The sequence below is a fragment of the Hippopotamus amphibius genome, chromosome 2 (assembly GCF_030028045.1).
Source record: "Hippopotamus amphibius kiboko isolate mHipAmp2 chromosome 2, mHipAmp2.hap2, whole genome shotgun sequence".
In the NCBI taxonomy this organism is placed as follows: Eukaryota; Metazoa; Chordata; class Mammalia; order Artiodactyla; family Hippopotamidae; genus Hippopotamus; species Hippopotamus amphibius.
The window spans coordinates 133,099,738-133,126,285 of NC_080187.1; the positions used below are offsets into that span (position 1 = coordinate 133,099,738).

Below are 26,548 nucleotides of genomic sequence, written 5' to 3' on the forward strand. Positions count from 1 at the left end.
CTCCATGCTGTTCTCCATAGTGACTATATTAATTTACATTCCAACCAACAGTGCAAGAGAATTTCCTTTTCTCCACACACTCTCCAGCATTTACTGTTTGTAGATTTTATGATGATGCCCATTCTATCTGGTGTGAGGTGATACCCATTGCAGTTTTTTTTTAGCATTTCTCTAACAATTAGTGATGTTGAGCAACTTTTCATGTGCCTCTTGGCTATCTGTACATCTTCTTTGGAGAAATGCATATTTAGGTCTTCTGCCCATTTTTTGATTGGGTCACTTGTTTTTTTCATTTTGAGCTGCATGAACAGTTTATATATTTTGGTGATTAATCCTTTGTCTGTTGATTCACTTGCAAATATCTTCTCCTATTCTGAGGCTTGTCTTTTAGTCTTGTTTACAGTTTCCTTTGCTGTGCAAAAGATTTTAAGTTTCATTAGGTCCCACTTACTTATTTTTGTTTTTATCTCTGTTACTCTAGGAGGTAGGTCAGAAAAGACCTTGCTATGATTTATGTCAAAGAGTGTTCTTCCTATGTTATCCTCTAGGAGTTTTATAGTGTCTGGCCTTACATTTAGGTCTTTAATCCATTTTGAGTGAGCAGTAATTTTTGAAAGAAACCTTTTTTTTTTTTTTTAACTGAGCAGCAGGTCTCAGCTATGGGCTTAAAATATTAGGTAAACTATGTTGTCAATAGATGTGCTGTCATCCAGGTTTTGTTGCTCAATCTATGGAGCATGGGCAAAGTAGTTTTAGCATAATTCTAAAAAACCCTAGGATATTCATAGTGGTAAATGAGCACTGGCTTCAACTTAAACTTAACACTGTGTTAGCCTCTAATGAGAGAGTCAGCCTGTCCTTTGAAGCTTTGAATCCAGGCATTGACTTCTCTTCTTTAGCTATGGAAGTCCTAAATGACATATTTTTCCAATAGAAGGCTGTTTTGCCTACATAGAAAATTTGTTGTTTAGTGTAGCCATCTTCATTAATTATCTTAGCTAGATCTCTGGGTAGTTTGCTGCAGCTTCTACATCAGCACTTGCTGTTTCACCTTGTTCTTTGATGTTATAAAGACAGCTTCTTTCCTAAACCTCATGAACCAACCTCTTCTAGCTTCAAACTTATCTTCTTCAGCTTCCTCTCCTATCTAATCATTCATAGAATTGAGGAGAATTAGGGCCTTGATCTGGACAAGGCTTTGGCTTAAAGGAATGTTGTTTAATCTTCTGGTTTGGTATTCTATTCAGACTATTAAAACTTTCTCCATATTGGTAATAAGGCTGTTTCACTATTTTATCATTCCTGTGTTTTGCTTTCCTTCAAGAACTTTTCCTTTGCATTCACAACTTGATATGCCTAGCTTTCGGATTATCTCAGCTTTCAACATGCCTTCCTCACTGAGTTTAATAATTTCTAGCTTTTGATTTAAAGTGAGAAATGTGCGACTCTTCATTATATGTGAACACTGAGAGGCCATTGTAAAGTTTTTAATTAGCCTAATTTCAATATTATGTCTCAAGGAATAGGGAGGCTGGAGGAGAGGTAGAGGGATGGGGGAATGGCCAGTTGGTGTGGCAGTCAGAACACACACAGCGTTTATCAATGAAGTTATCTGTCTTATATGCCATGAAGCCTGGCTTCCCCAAACAATGACAAGAGTGATATCAAAGCTACTGATCACAAATCACCATAATAAGTATAATAATCATGAAAAAGTTGAAAATATCGCAAGAATTACCAAAATGTGGCACAGAGACGCTAAGTGAGCAAATGCTGTTGAGAAAAAAGTGCTGATAGATGTGCTTGAAGCAGGGTTGCCACAAGTTTTCATTTGTAAAAAAAATGCAATATCTGTGAAATACAGTAAAGTGAAGCATAATAAAACAGTGTAGGCCTATATATTTTAGTCATCTTGCAAATAATTTACTAATTTAAGAAAAAAGTTAATGAAAAACAAACATTAGAAATTTTAGTAAGAATTTAACACAGTAAACAAAATTTTATTTCAGATTTTCCTGATTTTGAAAATATATAAATATACAAAAATGTATATATAAACATAAATATTATACCCCAACCATGCAATGTTTTCAAATTCAACTAACTGTTCATCACTGTAAATAGTCATTCAGCTTGAAAATACAGATTCCAGATTTCAAAACATCTCTAAAAATTCTAACTTATTATTATTTCAGCTCCTTGTGTTGTTAAAATCAATACTTTTGAAAAATTTGAAGGCTCATCAGTTTCTTGAAGAGAATCAACTATCTTTTCTACTCCATAATTGCAAAACATTTTCTTTTTTAGATTTATAAACAGAAATTAGGATAATCAATTTAATAAGTTTATAAAAAACCTGTATTTTTTTTGTTTTTACTTGTAATCATCTCTACAGCATGCCTCCAAGATGTCTCCATGTGATAATTACATTTTGGTGGCAAAAGCTAGAGTTATTTGCTACAAGGATCATTGATCAAAACAGAAATGCCAGGCAAAAAGCATATATTAGGAAAGGGAGCAGAGAGATGGTGATAAGGCATAATAATAAAAAGGGAAGCTCATAAGTTTTCTCCCTAATTTATATTTTTAAATGTTTTATGACAAGTATACCATACATCAAAAAGAGGTAAACATGTTCTAAATTTTAACTTATTTTTCTACCAAAATAGGGCTAATTAATCTTATGGAAATTGATATTTAACATTCTTTGATTTACATATATATATTTAAGCTATTTATTGGAATATAATTGCTTTACACTGTTGTGCCAGCTTTTGCTTACACCAAAGTGAATCAGCTGTATTTATACATATATCCCCATATTCTCTCCCTCCTGTGACTCCCTCCCACTCTCCTTGTCCTGGCCCTCTAAGGCATCACCCATCATCGAGTTGATCTCCCTGTGTTATGTAGCAACTTCCCACTAGCTACCTATTTTACATGTGGTAGAGTATATACGTCAATGCTACTCTCTCACTTCATCCCAGCTTCCCCTTCGCCCCCCACCCTGTGTCCTCAGGTCCATTCTCTACATCTGCATCCTTATTCTTGCCCTGTCACTGGGTTCATTGGTACCATTTTTTAAGATTTCATATATATGAGTTAGCATACGGTGTTTGGTTTTCTCTTTCTGGCTTACTTTGCTCTGTATGACAATCTCTAGGTCCATCCACCTCATTACAAATAACTCAATTTCATTCCTTTCTATGGCTGAGTAATATTCCACTGTATATATGTGCCACATCTTCTTTATCCATTCATCTGTTGATGGGCATTTAGGTTGTTTCCATGTCCTGGCTACTGTAAATAGTGCTGCAGTGAACATTGTGGTACATGCTTCTTTTTGGATTATGGTTTTCTCTGGGTATATGCCCAGCAGTGGGATTGCTGGGTCATATGGTAGTTCCATTTTTAGTTTTTTAAAGGAAATTCCATGCTGTTTTCCCTAGTGGCTGTACCAGCTTACATTCCCACCAACAGTGCAGGAGGATTCCCTTTTCTCTGCATCCTCTCCAGTATTTATTGTTTCTAGATTTTCTGATGATGGCCAACCTTGCCTGTGTGAGATGATACTTCATTCTGGCTTTAACTTGCATTTCTCTAATGATTAGTGATGTTGAGTACCTTTTCATGAGTTTGTTAGCCACCTGCATGTCTTCTTTGGAGAAATGTCTATTTAGATCTTCTGCCTATTTGTGGATTGGGTTATTTACTTTTTTGATATTAAGCTTCATGAGCTGCTTGTATATTTTGGAGGTTAATCCTTTGTCAGTTGCTTCATTGGCAAGTATTTTCTCCCATCCTGAGGATTGTCTTCTTGTCTTGTTTATGGTTTCCTTTGTTGTGCAAAAGCTTTTATGTTTCATTAGGTCCCATTTGCTTATTCTTGGTTTTATTTCCATTATCCTAGGAGGTGGGTCAAAAAGGATCTTGCTTTGATATATATCAGAGAGTATTCCACCTATGTTTTCCTCTGAGAGTTTTTATAGTGTCTGGCCTTACTTTTAGCTCTTTAATCCACTTTGAGTTTATTTTTGTGTATGGTGTTAGGAACTGTTCTAATTTCATTCTTTTACATGTTTCTGTCCAATTTTCTCAGCACCACTAATTGAAGAGGTTGTGTTTTCTCCCATTGTACATTCTTGCCTCCTTTGTCAAAGATAAGGTGCTCATATGTGTGTGGGTTTATCTCTGGGCTCTCTATTCTGTTCCATTGATCTATATTTCTGTTTTTGTGGCGCTTCCATACTGTCTTGATCACTGTAGCCTTGTAGTATAGTTTGAAGTCAGGAAGCCTGGTTCCACCAGCTCTGTCTTTCCTTCTCAAGATTGCTTTGGTTATTTGGGGTCTTTTGCATATCCATACGAATTGCAAAATTTCTTGTTCTAGTTCTGTGAAAAATGCCATTGGTAATTTGATCAGGATTGTATTGAAGCTGTAAATTGCTTAGTATAGTCATTTTCACAATGTTGATTCTTCGAATCCAAGAACATAGTATGTTTCTCTTTCTGTTTGTATCCTATCTGAGTTCATTCATCAGTGTCTTATAGTTTTCTGCATACAGGTCTTTTGCCTACTTAGGCAGGTTCATCCTAGGTATTTTATTCTTTTTGTTGCAATGGTAAGTATGAGTGTTTCCTTAATTTCTCTTTCTGCTCTTTCATTGTTAGTGTATAGGATTGAAAGAGATTTCTGTGCATTAATTTTGTATCCTGCTACTTTACTAAATTCATCGATTAATGCTAGTAGTTTTCTGGTAGTGTCTTTAGGGTTTTCTATGTATAATATCACGCCATCTGCAAAGAGTGACAATTTTGCTTCTTCTTTTCCAATTTGGATTCCTTTTATTTTGTTTTCTTCTCTGATTGCTGTGGCTAAAACTTCCAAAATTGTGTTGAATAATAATGGTGAGAGTGGACACCCTTATCTTGTTCCTGTTCTTAGAGAGAATGCTTTCGGTTTTTCACCATTTAGAGTGATGTTGGCTGTGGATTCGTCATATGTGGCTTTTATTATGTTGAGGTAATTTCCTTCTATGCCCATTTTCTGGAGAGCTTTTATCATAAATGGATGTTGAATTTTGTCAAAGGCTTTCTCTGCTTCCATTGAGATCATGATATGATTTTTACCCTTCAATTTGTTAATATGATATATCACATTGATTGATTTGCATATATTGAAGAATCCTTGCATTCTAGGGATAAACCCCACTTGATCATGGTGTATGATCTTTCTAATGTGATGTTGGATTCTGTTTGCTAGTATTTTGTTGAGGATATTTGCATCTATATTCATCAGTGATATTGGTCTGTAATATTCTTTTTTTGTGACATCTTTGCCTGGTTTTGGTATCAGGGTAATGGTGGCCACATAGAATGAGTTTGGGAGTGTTCCTCCCTCTGCTATATTTTGGAAGAGTTTGAGAAGAATAGGTGGTAGCTCTTTTCGAAATGTTTGATAGAATTCACGTGTGAAGCCATCTGGCCCTGGGCTTATGTTTGTTGGGAGATTTTTTAGATTGTCTCAATTTCCATACATGTGATTGGTCTGTTCGTATATTCTATTTCTTCCTGGTTCAGTCTTAGAAGATTGTACTCTTCTAAGAATTTATCCATTCCTCCAGGTTATCCAATTTATTGGTATACAGTTGCTTGTAGTAGTCTTTCATTATCTTTTGTATTTCTGCAGTGTCCGTTGTTACTTCTCCTTTTTCATTTCTAATCCTGTTGATTTGCCTCTTCTCTCTTTTTTTCCTGTTGAGTTTGGCTAATGGTTTATCAATTTTTTTTTTTATCTTCTCAAAGAACGAGCTTTTAGTTTTATTGATCTTTGCTATTGTTTCCTTCATTTCTTTTTCATTTATTTCTGATCTAATCCTTGTGATTTCTTTCTTTCTGCTCACTTTGGGGTGTTTTTGTTCTTCTTCTTTCTTTAATTGTTTGAGATGTAAGGTTTGGTTGTTGATTTGAGATTTTTCTTGCTTTTTGAGGTAGGACTGTATTGCTATAAACTTCCCTCTTAGAACTGCTTTTGCTGTGTCCCATAGGTTTTGAGTTGTGTTTTCATTGTCATTTGTTTCTAGGTATTTTTTTGATTTCCTCTTTGATTTCTTCAGTGATTTCTTGGTTGTTTAATAACATATTGTTTACCCTGCATGAGTTTGTATTTTTTGCAGTTTTTTTTCCCCCTGTAATTAATATCCAGTCTCATGGCATTGTGGTCAGAGAAGATGCTTAATATGATTTCAATTTTCTTGAATTTACTGAGGCTTGATTTGTGACCCAAGATATGACCTATCCTGGAGAATGTTCTGTGTGCACTTGAGAAGAAAGTGTATTCTGCCATTTTTGGATGGAATGTTCTATAAATATCAATTAAGTTAAAATGGTCTAATGTGTCATTTAAAGCTTGTGTTTCCTTATTTATTTTCTTTTGGATGATCTGTCCATTGGTGTAAGTGGGATGTTAAAATCTCCTACTATAATTGTGTTACTGTCATTTTCCCTTTTATGGTTGTTAGCATTTGCCTTATGTATTGAGTTGCTCCTGTGTTGGGTACATAGATGTTTACAATTGTTATATCTTCTCCTTGAATTGATCCCTTGATCATTATGTAGTGTCCTTCCTTGTCTCTTGTAATAGTCTACTTTAAAGTCTAATTTGTCTGATATGAGTATTACTACTCCAGCTTTCTTTTGACTTCCATTTGCAAGGAATATCTTTTTCCATCCCCTCACTTTCAGTCTGTATGTGTCCCTAGGTCTGAAGTGGGTTTCGTGTAGACAGAATATGTAAGGGTCTTGTTCTTGTATCCACTCAGCCAGTCTGTGTCTTTTTGTTGGAGCATTTAATCCATTTATATTTAAGGTAATTATTGACATGTATGTTCCTATTACCATTTCCCAATTGTTTTGGGTTTGTTTTTGTAGGTCTTTCCCTTCTCTTGTCTTACATGCCTAGAAAAGTTCCTTTAGCAACTGTTGGAAGGCTGGTTTGGTGGTGCTGAATTCTAACTTTTGCTTGTCAGTAAAGTTTTTGATTTCTCCATCAAATGTGAATGAGATTCTTGCTGTGTAGAGTATTCTTGGCTGTAGGTTTTTCTCTTTCAAGACTTTAAGTATATCCTGACTCTACCTTCTGGCCTGCAGAGTTTCTGCAGACAGATCAGCTGTTATCCTTATGGGTTTTCCCTTACATGTTATTTGCTGCTTTTCTCTCACTGCTTTTAATATTTTTTCTTTGTGTTTAATTTTCATTAGTTTGATTAATATGTGCCTTGGTGTGTTTCTCCTTGGGTTTATACTGTATGGGAATCTCTGTGCTTCTTGGACTTGATTAATTATTTCCTTTCCCATGTTGGGGAACTTTTCCACTATAACCTCTTCAAATATTTTCTCAGACCCTTTCTTTTTTTCTTCTTCTTTTGGGATGCCTATGATTTGAATGTTTATGTGCTTAATGTTGTTACCAAGGTCTCTGAAATTGTCTTCCATCCTTTTTATTCTTTTCCTTTTTCCTGCTCTGTGGCAGTTATTTCCACCATTCTATCTTCCAACTCAGTTTCTTGTTCTTCTGCCTCAGTTATTCTGCTGTTTATACCATCTAGAGTATTTTTAATTTCAGTTATTATGTTTTTCATTACTGTTTGATTGCTCTTTAGTTCTTCTAGGTCCTTAATAAATGTTTCTTGTATTTTCTCATTTGTTTTTGCAATTTTGGATCATCTTTGCTATCATTACTCTGAATTCTTTTTCAGGCAATTTTCCTACTTCCTCTTCATTTATTTGGTCTTGTTGTTTTTTATCTTGCTCCTTTGCCTGCAAGGTGTTTCTTTGTTTTCTCATTTTGTCTAATTTATAGTATTTGCTGTCTCCATCCCCTATGCTGACTAGCAGTAATTCCTCTTGTTACTGTTTCTGCCTGCTGTGGTGGGGTCCTGGTGGGAGGGTCTAGTGCCTACTTTCTGGTGTGTGGATCTGAGTCTTTTCCCTCTGATGAGCAGGGCTCTGTCAGGGGGTATATTTTAGGGTATCTGTGAGCTTAATATGGCTTTAGGTAGTCTGTGTGCTGATGGATGGGTTTTTGTTCCTTTCTTATTTGTAGTTTGGCATGAGGTATCCAGCACTGGCAGTTGCAGACAGTTGGGTGAAGCCAGATCTTAGACTCTGATAGAGGCCTCCATTAGAATTCTCTGTGGTTGATCATCCCTGTGGCTGAGGACTCTCTACTGGTCTAGCGTCCTGTACTCAGTGCTCCCTCCCCAAGGCCTCCAACATGACTTTTGGTTGAGGAATGCAGACTCCAGAGGTCTTTTGTCCTGGCAATTAAAGGGATTAAAAAAGACTATCCAAGTCCCAGACTAATGGCAAAAGTTTAAGTCAAACAAATACTAAATCAAGGAAACATGTACATGCAAAAGAAACACAAAAACTGAACCCAATAGAACATAAAGCACTAGAACAACCTGAGAGAAGAACCTCAGAATGCAATCAGACAATCAAAGAGAAAACCAACAAAAAATGAAAACCAAACTAAACCAAAACAAAACAAAACACAAAACCAGGGAAATTGTGAAAATGAGGATCAAATATAATAAAGAGCAAGAGAACAACCAGACAGACTGAAGATCCCTAAAAGGAAATCAAGCAATTATAATTAGAACTAAGATAAAGACAAAACCTAATAATAAAACTGAAAACAGTGTTTCATCTGAAGAATAAAACAAGGGAACTGAGCAGATGGATAAAAATGATTAAAAGTATAATAAGATAAAATAAACTAATAAGGGATAGGACACAGAGCATCGGAAGAGTGTAGTATGTCTAGAAATATAAAAAGAAAAAGAAAAGAAAATAGAATGTATAAAAGAGATAGAAGAAAAGAAGATAGGGGAGATAAACTCAGCACTACAAAAAAGCTAGCTAAAAATCGAAATATATAAAAAGGCTAAAAATAAAAACAGACATAAAAAGTAGAATAAAAATATGTTATAAAACATGAAGGACTTATAAAATGTTAGGACTAAGATCATAATTTAAAAAAAAAAAAAAGCTAGAACTGACCACAGAATGGATCAGATCAATAGAATTAATAGTAATAATTGTGTTTCTTTGGAGTCTCAGCTGTAGGTGTCCTTGTACACATCTTGGGCCTCGGGCCACCTTCACCTCCCCAAGAGGCTCTTTTCTGCCTCTGGGTTGGACTCTGGACCTGCTGTGGGTCCTATGGGGTCCACTTAAGCTCTGATCTGGCCCAGTTCCTGTGTATGCTTGTTCCCACAGTCCACAGCTGCCAGAGTTAGACCTTTTTCCTTTGTGGGAACTTTCATTGTTTACTCAGATATTCCATAGACATATAGTCTACCTGGGTGATCATGGAGATTTAGTCTGCAGTGTGTATATGTGATGGAAAAATTTTAGAACCTCTTCTTTAGTCCCCTTGTCCCTGGTGTTCACCTTGGTTTTGTCCCTGCTTCTGTGTGTGGTCTAATCACCAGAGTCTGGTTCTGAGGCTGCCTTGGATCTCTTTGGGTCTGCCTCAGTGAGGGTTTCCTTTATTGTTCATGTGCAGATGCAGGTGTGTGGGGAGAGAGAGGTTTTTAAAGAGCCTCCTCTCCCTGCATGTGACTCAACAGTAGCACCCTGCTTGGATCCTGGGAGCCCTGGGGGTGATGCCAAATGCACAGGGATGCCAGCAGCATGGGTACAGGAAATCTGGCCTTAGTGTGGTTCTTTACTGGTGCCCAGTGCAAGGCGCCTGATGGGCAGCCCTCGGGGGCTTTTTGTATTACTCTGTGACCAGCAGAGCTTCCTTTATTGTTTGTCTGTAAGTGCTGGTGTGTGGGGAGAGAGAAGGTACAATAGTGGCTCCTTCCCCTGAGTGTGAGTCAGCAGTAGCACCCTGCCTGTGTCACAGGAACCCTGGTGTCAGTGGTGGTGCCTATTGCACAGGGAGGCCAACAGGCTCGGGTATAAGCCAAGTGTCTCCAGAGCTGGCCCACTTTATGGACTTCTTCTGGCTCTCCGTAGAAGGCACAGCAAGCTAACCGTCCCCAGGGGGCTTTTTCTATCCTTTGTCAACTGCAGCAGCCAGGCCCATAGGGGCCTCCCTTTGTTCATCACAGGCACCAAAAGAGAGGCTACAATAGTGGCTCTTCCCCCCTGCTTGTGAGTCAGCAGTATTTTGTCACCACAATGGCTGCCCAGCTTTCTGTGGTAGGCATTCTCACTGTGGATTTCTTCCCTCCTGTCCCCTCAGTCCATTTTCCAAAGCCAACAATATTTTTCACCCTGAACCAGTTCTCCAGTTCTCACATTCCAGCTCCTGCACCCCCTGTACAGCTGTGAACCCATGTCTCAGTCCAGGAAATGCAGAGCCGTGGTACAGACCCTCTGTGTGTTTCTCACTGTTTCTCATCTGCCACAGATTGGCTGCTTCACACTTTTTTGGACAGTCCCAAATGCCTCCCTTCTGACACAATCAAATTCCCATTGGAGCTGGGGTTTCCCAGTCAGATAAGGGGGGTTTCCCCAAATTTGGCAATCTCTCCTCTGTTTCAGCTCCCCCTGCCCCAGGGTGCAGCACCCATCCCTTTCCTTTCTTCTCCTCCTCTTTCTCCTTTTTTTCCCCCTCCTCTGTCCTACCCAGTTATGTTGGGATCTTTGCAGTCCTTTCTAGTGTCCAAGGTCTTCTGCTAGTGTTCAGCCAGTTTTCTGTGGGAATTATTGCATCTTTTGATGTATTCCTGATGCATCTGTGGAAAGAGATGCACTCCATGTCCTTCTAATTTGCCACCATCTTTTTCTTCCCTGATTTGGTATATTTAGATACTTATTTGGTTATCTTAGTTATTACTCATGATATGGTTTCTTGTAGGTCAAGAAAGTTATAAAGAAGAAATACTATCTCATCCTTTTTAAATTTAAGGTGATTTTGTTGCCAAGAAGATTTACTAAAGGCTGTTCAGATGGAGAGGTTTCTGACAAAGGAAGATGAATAGAATCTTGTGAACATCCAAGAACTAGAATTATATCAGTGTTACAGAACTGAGCCTCTACCTTTTTCTGTGATTCCTACAATAGTGCTGTGTAACAAATACCCCCAGTTGCTGTGGTTTAAAACAACAAACATTTATTCCTTGTACCCAAGTCTGTTGGTCAGCAATAACTCCAGGTCAGTCTGGACTCTAGGCTACCAAAGGACTAGGGTATGTTCCTCTCACAGATCTCACTCTGGGGCCCAGATCTCAAGGTGATCATTGCAGCATAAGAGGCTAAGGGGTCAACATAAGCATGTTTATGTCTTCTGCTACCATTATGTTTGCTAATACTCCACTGGCTAATGTGATTCACAAAGCCCACTATAAGTGGTCTAGAAAAGAAGATTCCACACAAAGCGGGAGGATCCTGAGAGTTACACGACAAAGACTGTATATATTTTTACTGTTAATCAAAGTATGGGGACCCATAATTTAGTCTACAACAGTTTTTGTGGAGTGTGATGTGAGATTTAAGGTTATTCTGAGGCTCTTTGCAAAGGATTCTCGTAGCCTTAATTTTAGAGAATTACCTAAGTCATTTAATCTATGATCCTTCCCTCTTTATCTTCTTGACCTCAGGATCATTGACTTTAGCCAGTAATATGATCCATTCCTTGCCTGTTGTACTGAAACTCCAAGGGTCCAAAATGTCCATGTGGAAGTATCAGCTTTCAATTTAGAGAAACTATTATTTGATACCATGATGGAGGCATCTAATTTTTAGATTTAAAACTTTTAGATATGCAGGGCTAGCCTCTTTTTCAGAAAAGCCAACATCTTGAGTGTAAGTCAGGTCTTGTTGTGCATGGTGGCAACTTTGCTCCCATATATATTTTTGTTTTGTTTTGTTTTCTTTTGAAAATGGGAGAAACATTGCTACCTGTTGGTTATTTATTTGGATCATATGCTAATCATATAGGACAAGCTTTCAAGTCAACAATTGGATCTATAGCTGAGTATTTAACAAGGCATTCTAATATTTTATTAGGTCAATGTCTTATGGATGATAAATGCATGTTGTGACCAGGAAATAAAATTTCAACTTTCCTAGGTGAGTGTAGTAAGAGAATATTTTCAACACACTCAAAAAACTGCTTAGTTTCTTTCGCTAAGCCCCTTAACATTTCATCAAAATTAGGTAATTCACTAGAATCTGTGTTTGAGGCCCTGTCCACGTGTTGGTTGTGTGACTTTATGTCACTTAATTTTTCAGAAGGATACTATTCCCATATTTGCAAAATGGAAACAAAGAAACCTGTTTGGACTTTGCAGATTAAACTCATGCATTTATGTGCCAAAATCCAGCTAAATTTCCAGAAAGAAACTTTCTAGAAAGGAAGAAGAAGAAAATGGGAGAGAAGAGGTCAACTGGGAGAATTCAAGAAATTTTTTTGTTTTTAATTTTTAAAACATTTTAATAAAATTATGTATATGTTAGGTACACTACATGATGTTTTAATATACAGTTTGTGCATAATTATTTGTATATAGTTAAATAATGACTATAGTCAAGCAGATTAACATATCTACCTTCTCACATAATTACCTGTTCTTTTTTTTTCTTTCCCTGTATTGAGAGTAACTGCAATCTGCTGTCTTAGAAAATTAAGATGGCAAGTGAATGAGTAGAAGATGCTTCATAAGATTGATGAAGGCTGAAAACCAAGTGGTTTCCCAACAAAAGCAAACCTTTTGACCTGTAGAAGTCCAGAAAATCTCAGGAACTGGAGGTTTCTTAAAATGTGAGATGGATAATTAGGCTAAAAACAAGAAGAATGGTTGAAAGTCTGGATGAGGGTAGTTGAATACCCCAGGTATCTCCTCTAACAGGAAATAGGAATTTTTCTCTCTCAAGAAATTGAATTAGAGGCTCGGGACTCAACCCTTGGCAAAGCTGAGAGTGCAGGTTAGGTGGTGTGCTAAAAACAAAGGAATTAAGTAGATGTCTTCATTGTAATCATGAGACCATGTGATGGAATTTTATTTTTGATGTTTTAATTTGACTAAACTTAATTCCCTTTATAGTATTTCTTGTTGGGGTGGGCTACAGGGGAAGTCATGATGTAGCATATACATACCTTCTCCCAGTTATAAAATCAAGTTCTAACCTAGGTGCTGCTGTGAAGATATTTTGAAGATGTAAATAAAGTCCCTAATCTATTGAGTTGAAATTATTCAAAAAAGATTTTTGTAGTTGTACCCAATTAAGGTAAGCCCTTTAAAAGAGGGCTTAGGATATTTTTGGATGCAGAGACTCCAAACATCTGCCATCTTTTCAATTGCTCTCTCTGCCCTTGGATCTTCCTTCTAGACTGAAACATATGGACAAAAAATTCAACCTATGCCTATAGAGTTCCATCCTGATTCTGATCTTCTCTTCCTGACTGTCTGACCTACAAGCTTTGAACTTGCTTAGCCAGCTCCTACAATTGTGTAAGCCAATCCCTTGTAATAAATCTCTTTATATATGCATACATAGATAGATATATCTATATCTGTATCCATATCTATATATCTATTTTAATCTGTACATTTATATCTCCTACTGGTTCTGCTTCTCTGGTTAAACCATGACTTATATAGATCATCAGTATCCTTCTAATGTAGCTTCCAGAATGCCAACAGGAATACTTGGTACTGCCACTTGGATGAAGAAGGGTATCTCCAACATAATTTCTTAGTCCTCAAATGTTCCACAACAGAGTCGTATCAGTCAACAATGTTTTTTCCCCATATATGTCTTTGATCAAAATTTATTTCACATTAAATAGAAATGGACACCAAGAATCAGAAGACAATTCAGGAAATGGAGTGTGGGTGAGGATTGTCTGGAAAAGAGTGAAGGAAATGTTCTGTATCTTCATTACGGGTGGTCGCATGGTCATATGGGCACATATATTCATCAAAACTCATCTAATTGTATAACTAAAGTTTTGCATTTCATGTTATATAATTTACTTTAATTTTTAAAAAGTGCAAAAAAAGAAAAGTAGAAAAAAATTGATGAAGTAGACATTAAATCTAGGACATTCGATTGAACTAATAGGATTTCTAAAGAAAACCAACAGAATAAAATTATAAATTAGGTGTTTTTTTTTAAGAAATGAAGGATAAGAATTCCCAGATTGAAATGGCTCCGCTAAGAACCCAAAATAATGAATAAGAAAAGACCAGCATCCAGGCCCCATATTTTGAATATTTCAGAATTTTAAGGATAACTTTTTAAAGCTCTCACATAAAAGAACAGATTGCATACAGAAAATGAATAATCAGGATGTCTTTGGCTCTTTCAACAGAAAGATTGAAGAGAAAAAAAATGGACAAAGGTCTTCACAATTATGAGTGAACGTTTTTCAATCTAAGGTAAGGAAAAACCATTAATGAGTTGTGAGAGGAAAAAAATATACATTTTATCTTTAAAGTTTCTCCAAGTGTAATTTTTCATGCTTCTTTCTCAGGAAGGTATCACAGGATTTGTTCCACCCAAACCAGGACGTAAGTCAGGAGAAGAGAAACATTGAACAAGGATCTAGTACATGGTGATGGACAGAAAATACCTGGATGATGGCTGCATTGTGGCCTGAAAAACTGTTCAGTTTGGGACAAGAGTCCTGAGGGTTCAGAAGAAATATATGTTTTTTAAACATGATGATACATTTACCTGATTATATATATCATCATATTGAGAGAAGTTCAGAATAAAATTATTTGATACGTACGTAGGAAACTAAGGGAATGTGTTGCCTTTAATAACTTAAAGGGGACAGTAAACAAAAACAAGAAGTTGAATAAAACGGAGAAATGAAGAAAATTTCATATTTTCTGCCATAGCTGAAAATAATATTTAAGTGGTCACAGTACTATAAATACTAAATATCAATTTAACCAAAATTGTTTTATAACTCCTGTATCTGTGTGTGTTGTGGGAGGGGGATCAGTACCTATTCTTACCTTCCGTCCTAGGAGTCAATATATAATGTCTATAACTGAACAGTTGAGAAATAGCGATGCAAAAATACCCTTTATAAATACGGGGATAAAAAACAGAAGCAATCAGTGAGAGAGCTGAAAAAGATTATTCTCAGGGAGTAGGTCTTGGGGGTGAAGGGTCAAGGAACAGCTATTTTTCATCTTGAACTTTACAAAACTTTTATGCAAATAAATATCAGGTGGAAACTGAAACAAGATAAAAAATACTCAAGGGGTTGCTCTAAAGATCAAACATGATTATGTGGTCTATTGCAATTCACTGTGTAAGTACTTGTTACTATTGTTGTCATAATTAGAAGCACACAATGGCTAGATCAGCCTCATAGGAATCAAGATGATGTCGTTGTTGTCATAGTCCTGCCATGAGCCACCAGTGTGACACGGATGAAGTCACTCATGCACTTTAAACATCAGCTCATTCAACTATGAGATAAAATAACAGTGTTTGCTTGTCCACTCCATAGAGCTCTGTAAAGCTCAAGTGTATGTATATAGAAGTATTTCACTCACTCTAATTGCTGTTCTTCTAAAGGACAATCAATTATTATCATCTTCTAAGATCTGCCTCATTAGGTTGGATATGTGGGAAATTTTGGACTAACTTAGACTTATATTTTCCAAAGAGATTTACTTCTGCTTCCTGGGACTAGTCGTCTGGGAAGTTTCCTTCATTCATTCATTTCCAGAGGAACAAATGTAGGGGAGCAAAAGATGCTCAGGATGCTGGTCCAGCCATCGTATCTTGTCCTAACCCCGCCTGTCACCCTGGCTCCTTGATTAACGGGAGTTTACTCTTATTGTCTGTATCAAGCAGGAAAACAGGGGCATAAATATTTAACCTTCAAAAAAGAGACTCATTTACTGGAAGTCTGACTGTATGAACCAGGGTTATAAATCTTTCTGAGGTATTTCAATATGCATAAGAGAATGAAACCACATGAATGACGGAGCTAACCTTAACCTTTGATTGTTTAAAAGCATAGTTTTTTTTTCTCTCTTAAAAAAAGGGGGCCTCTGAACATATACACTATTGTCAGACACACACGATGAAATTTATCTTTTAAAGTGGCCCTTGCTTTTTTTCCCCCTCTACACTGAAATTTATATCAAGTCTGTCAAGAAGCTGAAAGGAAATTATATTTTATAGCTGCCTATAGGTTTTGTTATGCTGGAAGAGAATCATTTCACTTTGCTCACAATAGATTGAAAGGCAAACTCTCATTCTTTGGCTGCCTGTCAATGAGAAGAGGGCAGAAGGGGGATCTTCAGGACAAAGATAGGTGACAGAATCCTGGAGACCAAGGTCCATTGTGCTACTTATGTGTTCTTGCTGAGGGTTTACATTTAATTAAAGGAATCTGTTAATCAGCAAAGATGAATTGAATTCCTTCTTTATGCACAATGCTGTCCTAGATGGTAAAACAAAATTTAATTGAAGTAGATATAGAGATTACAAAAATGCTTACAGACCTGAACTTGGGAGTAAACAATAGCTGAAGCTGTAGGAAGGGGTATAGAGGTCTGAGGATCTCTTATGTGCAGCTGGTTTTACATAATATTTTATTTAACCATTGTGATTTTCTGTCTCAATCCTCATTCCACATATGAGAATATTGAAATTCAAAGAGGTTAACTTCCCCAAAGTCACCCATATGGAAAGTGGCAGAGCCTAAAAGGAACCTTGTTATTCTTGACAAGTTATTTTTCCACCTCTTGACTTTCATTTGGATTTATTTCAACAAACACAGATTTACTGAATATCTAGTATGAACCAGTCACGAAGCCTGACCTCAGGTATTTTGGGTATTTTTTAATAAAAGAGATATTTTTATTATCATCAAATACCTAATTTACTGTATTACATTTATTGATGGCTGGAATTCACTGCATATTCAACTTCATTCGAGCCCTGATTTGGAAGACAGTTTTCCATCAGGTGAAACACCTTATTTATTTGTTGTTCAAGTTTTAGGTTTCACACTCCTTACCTTTCTTTTATATTCCTCATCTTAACATATGGTGCCATTTAACACCCTGTTACTCAAAACACCGTGCTAGGCATCATCCCTGAGCCCTCCCTTTCCCTTGTTCCCCAAATACAATGCATTACAAAATCTTTTTTTTTTTTAAGCTCTTTATTGGAATATAATTACTTTACACTGTTGTGCCAGTTTTTGAGGTACACCAAAATGAATCAGCTGTATTTATACATATATTCCCATATCCCCTCCCTCCCTTGACACCCTCCCACCCTCCCTATCCTGGCCCTCTAAGGCATCACCCATCATCGAGTTGATTTCCCTGTGTTATGCAGCAACTTCCCACTAGCTATCTATTTTACATTTGGTAGTATATATACGTCAATGCTTCTCTCTTACTTCATCCCAGCATCCCCTTCACCCACTGCCCCACCACCTTGTGTCCTCAAGTCCATTCTCTACATCTGCATCCTTATTCTTGCCCTGTCACTGGGTTCATCAGTACCATTTTTTTAGATTCCATATATATGAGTTAGCATACGGTGTTTGGTTTTCTCTTTCCGGCTTACTTTGCTCTGTATGACAGTCTGTAGGTCCATCCACCTCACTGCAAATGACTCAGTTTCATTTCTTTCTATGGCTAAGTAATATTCCACTGTATATACATGCCACATCTTCTTTATCCATTCATCTGTTGATGGGCATTTAGGTTGTTTCCATGTCCTGGCTACTGTAAATAGTGCTGCAGTGAACATTGTGGTACATGCTTCTTTTTGGATTATGGTTTTCTCTGGGTATATGCCCAGCAGTGGGATTGCTGGGTCATGTGGTAGTTCCATTTTTAGTTCTTTTAAGGAAATTCCATGCTGTTTTCCCTAGTGGCTGTACCAGCTTACATTCCCACCAACAGTGCAGGAGGATTCCCTTTTCTCTGCACCCTCTCCAGTATTTATTGTTTCTAGATTTTCTGATGATGGCCAATATAGCTGGTGTGAGGTGATACCTCATTCTGGCTTTAACTTGCATTTCTCTAATGATTAGTGATGTCGAGCATCTTTTCATGTGTTTGATAGCCACCTGCATGTCTTCTTTAGAGAAATGTCTATTTAGACCTTCTGCCTATTTGTGGATTGAGTTATTTGCTTTTTTGGTATTAAGCTGCATGAGCTGCTTGTATATTTTGGAGGTTAATCCTTTGTCAGTTGCTTCACTGGGAAATATTTTCTCCCATTCTGAGGATTGTCTTCTTGTCTTATTTATGGTTTCCTTTGTTGTGCAAAAGCTTTTATGTTTCATTAGGTCCCATTTGTTTATTCTTGGTTTTATTTCCATTATCCTAGGAGGTGGGTCAAAAAGGATCTTGCTTTGATTTATGTCATAGAGTGTTATGCCTATGTTTTCCTCTGAGAGTTTTATAGTGTCTGGCCTTACTCTTAGCTCTTTAATCCACTTTGAGTTTATTTTTGTGTATGGTGTTAGGAACTGTTCTAATTTCATTCTTTTACATGTAGCTGTCCAGTTTTCCCAGCACCACTTATTGAAGAGGCTGTCTTTTCTCCCATTGTATATTCTTGCCTCCTTTGTCAAAGATAAGGTGCTCATATGTGTGTGGGTTTATCTCTGGGCTCTCTATTCTGTTCCATTGATCTATATTTCTGTGTTTGTGCCACTACCATACTGTCTTGATCACTGTAGCCTTGTAGTATAGTTTGAAGTCAGGAAGCCTGATTCCACCAACTCCGTCTTTCCTTCTCAAGATTGTTTTGGCTATTCAGGGTCTTTTGAGTTTCCATACAAATCATAAAATTTCTTGTTTTAGTTCTGTGAAAAATGCCATTGGTAATTTGATCGGGATTGCATTGAATGTGTAAATTGCTTCGGGTAGTATAGTCATTTTCACAGTGCTGATTCTTCAAATCCAAGAACATGGTTTGTCCCTCCATCTGTTTATATTGTCTTTGAGTTCATTCATCAGTGTCTTACAGTTTTCTGCATTCAGGTCTTTTGCCTCCTTTGGCAGGTTTATTCCTAGGTACTTTATTGTTTTTGTTGCAATGGTAAATGGGAGTGTTTCCTTAATCTCTCTTTCTGCTCTTTCGTTGTTAATGTATAGGAAATTCTGCAAGAGATTTCTGTGCATTAATTTTTATCCTGCTACTTTACTAAATTCATCAATTAGTGCTAATAGTTTTCTGGTAGCATCTTTAGGGTTTTCTATGTATAGTATCATGTCATCTGCAAAGAGTGACAATTTTGCTTCTTCTTTTCCAATTTGGATTCCTTTTGTTTTGTTTTCTTCTCTGATTGCTGTGGCTAAAACTTCCAAAAGTATGTTGAATAATAATGGTGAGAGTGGGCACTCTTGTCTTGTTCCTGTTCTTGGAGGGAATGCTTTCAGTTTTTCACCATTTAGCATGATGTTGGCTGTTGGTTCAGCTTCTCATCACCTCTTACCTTCTGCTTTCCTTGACTTCTTCCCCAGAACTCTTTCCTCCTAGATTCCAGGGCAACATCCTTCTTGCTTCCATTTTGCCCTAACCATTCCAATCCATCTTCCACACAGAAGCTATGCCGATCTTTTTCAAACATCAAAATTTCCTGTTTTGAACTCTCCCAAGTTTTGTTTGTTTGTTTGTTTGTTAGAACAATCTCCAAACTCTCTGCCATGGCCATATGGTCTGGCCCTTTCTGGTCTATGCTTGTACCCCACATCCCTTGCTCTTTGCCCATATGGCTCTACCTGCCCTGTTCTGTGAGTGCACTGGAGCCTTTTCCACATCTGTGCCTTTACACCTGATGTTCCCTCTGCTGGGAATGCCCATCCCTCCCCAGCTCTGCTGAATGGCTGCATCCTTCTTAATCTTCAGGTCTCTCTCAAATGGCACCTTCTTAAGAAGACCCTAATTTCCTATTTATTGTCCCCCCCATTACTCTTTGTCCCAACTTGTCTTCACAGTCCTAATGACAATCTGTAATTAATGTGATCATTTGATTATCATTGAAAGGCTCTGTCTGCTAGTTTTCTGTTGTAGTTCCAGCACGGAGAACAAGTGCCTGGCATCAATAAGTCACAGAATAAATATCTACTCAGTGGATGCATAAGCCTGGGTAGGTTGGTTTAAACCTTGCAACTGAGGAGAATCATAAGCTCATGAGCTTTTTTGGAACCTGTTACTCCTTTTTGATTTGACTTGCAGTCTTTGGACCTGCAGTGATTGAGATTGGCTCCTGCTGGTAAAGAAAATGAAACAGTCTGTCCAGTGTTCCCTTTCTCAGCTTCTGCTATCATGCCACTTTCATACAACAGACATGTTCTTGATGCCTGTATTGCATCAGGCATAGGAGATGCCTTCAGGGTAGGGAACCAGGTAAGGCGGTGAACACGACAACCAGGCTGACTGGGAGAAAATAATAGTACCTTCCTCATAGGTTGTTTGGAAGATTTAATGAGCTTATATTTGTAACTTCTGAGTGCATAGTGTGAAGTAACTGCTATATAAATGCCAAAATAAAATAAAAAATAAAATATTCCCTTCCTTCCAGAAGCTGATAGGTTTTTGGTAGCTTATCCCTGCTTGGTCTCAAAAGTCATCAAAAATCTTTGCTAACTCTTCTCACTTTTCTTTCTCAGTCCTGGAGTAGCTGTGCCCCCTGGGTCTCACTGGCTTAGTTTCTGGTCTGCTGATGGTTCTCTCCATTTTTCCTTTTGCTTTCTTTCTTTTTTTTTTTAATTTTTTTTTTAAATTTGTTTATCAACCTAATCATTTATCTCTTCAGAGCAGACTGAAGTTATTTGTCTCTGTTTCTTCAACATAAAGCAGTACCTCGCACATGGTAGATGTGTGATGAACAAATGAATGAGTAAAATGAATCACTGAGTCACTCTAAGCTTAACCTGACAACTGGGCTCTGAGCCCACGGCCCGTCCAGACCTCACTTCCTGCCCAGTCCTTTAAGACTTTCCTTCATGCTCTGATCTGGGCTTTTTGCTCCGTCTCTTTACTGCTTTAACCACACACAATTTTGGGTTGTCTTGTTTATTTGTTTATTTTTTGTTTTCCTAACACCATCACAGTCCTTCCTTATAGCTCATTTTGCTAAACTTTTATTTGAACTGATTTTTCCTTGTTACAAGAAACCCCTAACATCTGAAATGGTACCTTCTGACTCCAAATTTCTTCTGGAATTTTTTCGGTTCCTCCATGAACTTAATTGTCTTTTCGGTTCCTGAAAGCAGGAACAATATTTGAGAAGTCTTGCTTTTTAATCAGTGGAGTTAACAGGAAAGTTTAACCTCTAAACCAAACCTTTAAACACCCAACTTGACAATTTATTACATTGGCAGTTATTGCTGTTAGACCAGCTGTAGGAACAAGTAACTCATCTAAAACACATTGTTTGCCTGCTGTTGCTATTAAGACAGGTGCAAGACTACATGACATCAAGCAAGCAGTCCTTTGGGCAGACAGCAAAACAGACAACCTGGAGTTGCCATTGACACCCCTCAGCGTGACTTCCTGGTGCCTTATCAAACTAGCCATAAAAACCAGTCTTTCGGTGAAATACAGATATTTTCTTGGAGATGGGAATGGTTATGTACATTAATTCTACCTCTGTTCTTTCATAGGTAACTATACTCACCATTCAATTTGAAGAATCAAATATAGCCCAAACAGCAGAAGGTCAAATGGAAGGAAAACTTAAAGAAAAAAATGATGCTATTGCGGCATTGGTGTGTTTATGTACTAATTTGATTTCTGATTAAACAGACAAAACTGTTTCCGTTTTATAAATGCACTGAAATAAGTCATGATACTGATAGGACTATTCCAAGTCTAAGTGAAACTTCAAAGTTGAACTTAAATATTGTAAAGGTCTCCATTCCCTAAAGTCAGGATTAAATTAAAATGGGATAAGGAGCTGACTTTCATTTTTACTATCCGTCTGAATGCATGAAGTGTTAGACTCTTTGCAGGATGAACAAGGGGCCACATTTCTCTTACTGTGAACTAAACATGTCCTTTTAATATAATGCCTTTAAAAGAGAAATTGTACTGGTGGTAATTGGGGGTGGGGTGGGGATTAGAAATCATAAAAGTTGGAGGACAAAATGTGTAGATTTGACAGATTGCAAAGATTTTTTTTGAGATTCCCATTACTCTCTTAATACACAGCAAGATTGTCTCCCTGTTTTCTAATTCATAGTAACAATAACAATAGAAGTTTTGAGGGGTTTCTAGAGGCAGGCCAACTGATAGCCTGGCAGTAAGAGCGGATTCAAAAAACGAACAACATTTTTTAAAAGTAACAATTGTAGAAAAGGAATTCTTTAAGGCCGTTTAGTGTGGGGGTAAACTGTCTTCCTGAGGACACTCCTATCACAGCTTAATGCTAAACTTGACGTTCAGTATAATGATTCCTAAAGGCAACTGCAATTATATCAATATGTGTTATAAGGGATTTCACAGTTAGCAACAGTTCCACCCCCAAATATTCAGAAATGGGTATGAGTAGCTGCTCAAAGTATTAAGTTTTAATCACCAGAAAATTGACTCATTAGAAATATGTTATCCCCTAGTAACTGTACATAAGCATAGCAAAGAAATGATAATTAATAAAAATAATTAACAACCAACCTCCTTGAGAGTTTACTCCCTTCCAGGCTCTGTTTGGAAGACTTTACATAATTGTCTCATGTGATTCTTGCAAAAACCTGAGGCACTACCGTGTTTGCTTGTTTTCATGAGGACACTGAAGAACAGAGAGGGTAAGCATCTTGCCCAGTATCACACAGTGAAGGTAGAACTCAAATCTATATAAATGCTCATGCTATAAACGCTATAGTACATCATCTCTGAGGTTACAAAGCAGCCAGATTTCCAGGTTTCACCCTCTGAGTTGCAAGGGGGAAGAATATAAGTGACATAAAAATATTATTAGTATGTAATTTTCCTGAAAATCCAGAAAACAAAAACATATTTTATGGGATTTTAGTGTAAACATACATTTTATTATATGGTACAATATATAATCATGCAAAATTTTGGCATCACAGTCGGCTGTCATAAATTAATGATTTAATGAAATAGCACTTTAAACCAAGGTGAATCAAATATTTTATATAAGAAAAAGGAAATGGGAGGCCTAACACTAGGAATCTTGTGGATGCATGCTTTACATCTTCAAAGGAGAGTTAATATCAAGAAACCCTGGTTCAACACTTTTGGGGACCCACTATAGACAACAGGAGATTCACTTGTGAATACTAAGGACTAAAAAGTTTAAGCCATATAAGCTCATGGGAGACACAAAAATGCCCTTGACATAGAGCAAAGAGTGGAGATTGGTGTAATATGCAAGATTTCCTGCCCAAAAGCATTCGTCAAATAAAGAGAAAGAAGCACAAGCCTTATTCCCATTCCTCTTCCCAATTCTTATCAAGTTCAAACTCTCCAGCATGGTTCCCAAGTGCCTGTCTGATTTGGCTTTGCTCACCCATCATCTACTTCCCTCCCTTGCTTTTCAGATTCATTAAAGCTCCTGAAATGCCCTGGGCACATAACCTCCTCCAGGCCTCTGAACCCCCCTTCTCTCTGGCCAGGACATGCTTAAGAGACTAATCTCAATTTCAAGTTCCAGTTGCTACTTCTCTTGGAAAGCCTGCTTTGGCATAGATGCCATTGTGTGACCCTCTGGGATACTTTCCTCCCATGGTGACACTTGCCCATGTGACTGTGGCTGCTCTTTGAAGTGTGCCTTTGGTCCTTCTTGTCCCAGGTTGTAAACTCTGTGTGCACAGGGAGGGTGTCTGTTCTCTTTGTCATTGTAAGCGGAGTGCATAACCTATGAGAGACACTGAACAGGCTGTGTTTGAATGAATAAACAAATGTATGATTTAATTCTAATCTCCTGGTATTCTACAGAGGGTTCTGTTGATAAAGTTTGCTCCCCAATGTTACCTTGTTTCTGTTACAAGAACACTGTGCCCCCGAGATGGCAGCAGGGTGCCTGGGATTGTCAAGCCCACCTTTGCCACACGTGATCCGAGGAGGTAGGTAGGTTTTCCCTCGCCGAGGTTTTAAGTTTGTATATCAGAGAGGTTCTCTAAAGAAATTTAAAATAAAAATTACATCCCGTTGAGCATTTGATGACAACCTTTAGTAGAGAGAATCACGTTATATGAGCTGTCTGGAAACCCTGAGAGCTATGGCCCCGTATGGACAAAGCTCTCCTTTGCCGGCAAAGGCAGTTTTTGCACATCCCCAGGCACCAGCACTAGAAAAGGTTCTACTGTCACTTGAATCCTTTTTACTGACAATCTCCCTTTACCACCTGGTTTTCAGGAAGCTTAACAGAATTTTTTCTTTTTCTTTTGTTAAATCATATTCCTAAGCTTGGAGCATCGTGTTTCCCCTATTTAGCATTCTGTCCTTGGTGTAAGTTTCTCCTCAAGGCCACTTTCACTTCTCCAACAGTCAGGCTCAAGTATATCTAAATCAAGACATGCAGACATTATCAAGGCCCATTTATCCGCACTAATTAAAAGGTGAGTGTCGGTGCTAACAGCTGGGCTCTGAGAACAGCACGGGACAACAATTACAGCAAAGGGCTCTTCGCAATTCGGCATATTTCTTTTGCATCTTTCCCAGAAAAGCTTACAAAACAAGCCCCCAGCTCCTTAACAAGGCATTCAAAATGGTTCACTTCTGGCCCCAAACTACCTTCTGGAAGTTTCATCTCTTTTAGTCTTATACACACACTGGATGCATGTGAGCCAGGCAGTTTCCACATCGGCAACCTGGTTCACATTTTCCCTACCTACCTGTTGAAATCATATCGACTCTTTTTTTTTAAATTGAAGTATATTTGATTTACAATGTTGTGTTAGTTTCTGGTGTACAGCAAAGTGATTCAGTTTTATATATACACATATATATGTATATTATATATATATATATATGCAGTTATATATACACATATCTATTCTTTATCAGATTCTTTTCCATTATAGGTTGTTTGTTTATAAGGTATTGAATATAGTTCCCTGTGCTATACAGTAGGTCCTTGTTGTTGATCTATTTTATATATAGTGGTATGTATCTGTTAATCCCAAGCTTCTAATTTATCCCTCCCCCTTTTTCCCCTTTGGTAATCATAAATTTGTTTTCTACATCTGTGAGTCTGGAAGGACCTAGAGATGATCATACTGAGTACGTAAGTCAGACAGAGAAACAAATATCATATGATATCACTTGTATGTGGAATCTAAAAAAAAAGGTACAAATGAATTTATTTACATTGACTCTTTCTTATTTTTTTTAAATTTTTTTTATTGGGGTTTAGTTGCATTACAATGTTGCATTAGTTTCTGCTGTACAGTGAAGTGAATCAGCTATATGTATACATTCATCCCCTCTTTCATGGATTTCCTTTCCATTTAGGTCACCACAGAGCATTGAATAAAGTTCCCTGTGCTATACAGCAGGTTCTCATTAATTACCTATTTTATACACAGTAGTGTATATATGTCAATCCCAGCCTCCCAATTCATCCCATCTCCCCCCACTCCCCCTTGGTGTCCATGTTTATTCTCTCTGTCTGTGTCTCTATTTCCGTTTGCAAATAGGTTCATCTTTACCATTTTTCTAGATTCCACATATATGCATTAATATACGATGTTTGTTTTGCTCTTTCTGACTTACTTCTCTCTGTATGGCAGTCTCTAGGTCCGTCCACATCTCTACCGATGACTCTTAAAGGCAGCAAACAGCACCATGGCTTAGCTATTTAATTTAGATTTTAGAGTAATTCCTAGGAGGAGTGTTTGCTTCGAAGGGAATAGATGTTCCCATTGATAATCATCTGGGGAAGAAATTACTCCTGGGATGAGGACAAGGTACAACAAGAGGAAATAAGAGGTACTTTTCTTGGAATGGTGTCAATATGGCACAGATTTCAAGTTGTGAAGATACCCAGGGCCTTTCTGGAGGGATCTACTCTTGGAAAATTGTAGGGTGGTAAAAAGCTAGGCAGGAATCTTGCCCAGAAAATTCCTAACATCAGATCAGGCTTTGGCAAATAGTTCAGAGGGCCTGGAGCCATAATAATATAGAATAATTGCAGGCAGGTAAATGGTAGCTTTTCGTTTGTCAATTTGGAGAATAACAAAATAAACTCGCTCTTTGTTTGGGAAGAGATGTTAGAGATCCAAATTGACGTTGCAGCTTTGGTTTGCTTTTCAGCTAGGAACCTGGCAGCTATTCTGGACACTCCCAGAATATTGTAGTAATTATTAAAGTTTGAGAACAAACCCTACTTGGTCCCCCAAGGCTCTCTGTCTCTGGAATAAACCCTGTCATTGCTCCCGTAATCTCATTTAGAACAATAGAATATGTCTTTGTAATAACAGTACTGTGAATCCTATATACTTATGAGGACAGCTGGGAAGGAGAGGCAAGTGTGCAAAGGGGATAAGGAGCCTCCTGTAAGAGAAGAGAAAATATTTAGGCACCTTGCCCTTTTGACAAAGCATCTCCCAGG

The 26,548-nt window shown here is 37.6% G+C and overlaps 1 long non-coding RNA gene across 1 annotated transcript in view; it reads left to right on the top strand.

Annotated features, from left to right (window-relative positions):
- The window catches only part of LOC130846726 (uncharacterized), a 58,631-nt gene extending 36,831 nt beyond the window's left edge, over positions 1 to 21,800 (top strand). The window contains exons 2-3 of the long non-coding RNA XR_009051618.1: positions 14,336 to 14,402; positions 21,636 to 21,800. This is a non-coding gene — a long non-coding RNA (uncharacterized LOC130846726). The remainder of the gene's footprint in view (positions 1 to 14,335; positions 14,403 to 21,635) is intronic.
- The last annotated feature ends 4,748 nt before the right edge of the window (positions 21,801 to 26,548 follow it).